The sequence below is a fragment of the Morone saxatilis genome, unplaced genomic scaffold, assembly GCF_004916995.1.
Source record: "Morone saxatilis isolate NCDOM2014 unplaced genomic scaffold, NCSU_SB_2.0 Contig22, whole genome shotgun sequence".
Taxonomy (NCBI): Eukaryota; Metazoa; Chordata; class Actinopteri; family Moronidae; genus Morone; species Morone saxatilis.
The window spans coordinates 26173064-26173537 of NW_023339785.1; the positions used below are offsets into that span (position 1 = coordinate 26173064).

At 43.0% G+C, this 474-nt stretch overlaps 1 protein-coding gene across 1 annotated transcript in view; it reads left to right on the plus strand.

The window, feature by feature from the left end:
- The window catches only part of LOC118333396 (nuclear factor NF-kappa-B p105 subunit-like), a gene marked incomplete at its 5' end in the record, with an annotated part of 12954 nt that overhangs the window by 4031 nt on the left and 8449 nt on the right, over positions 1-474 (plus strand).

Genomic DNA, 474 nt, shown 5'->3' on the forward strand with positions numbered 1-474 from the left:
TATTTGTAGTCATTTGTATTATGATGATGCTGTTTCATATTATGCAGCGTCAGTTGTTTTTATTACTTCCATCATATTAAATTGTAGTTCAGGACTCGAACTGTTTTCCTGGAGCTTGATTTGAATGCAGCTGATCTTTGGGATCTGTGAGCGGTTTTTCCTGGTCAGAGGTATTTGTTCTCCTGGAGGAAGTCCAGCCTCAGGGAATTCCCCTCCGATATTTAAATCCCTCAGGAGGAAGAGACGCATTCAGGCTGCTGCAGGCCTGTCTGCTGCTTCTTCTTTGTTTTGGCTTGTTTGGCACAAAACCAGCAGCTGATCTGGACTCACTGTAGTCCTCCAGAGGTCAAACACAGTCTGCAGAGCCAACGTTAACAGCAGCAGCAGCAGCTCAGAGTCGCACTTATAGAGGAGTTAAACTACAGTATCACTGCTTCCTTTAATCATATATCATTCATTTCTATGAAGAAAACT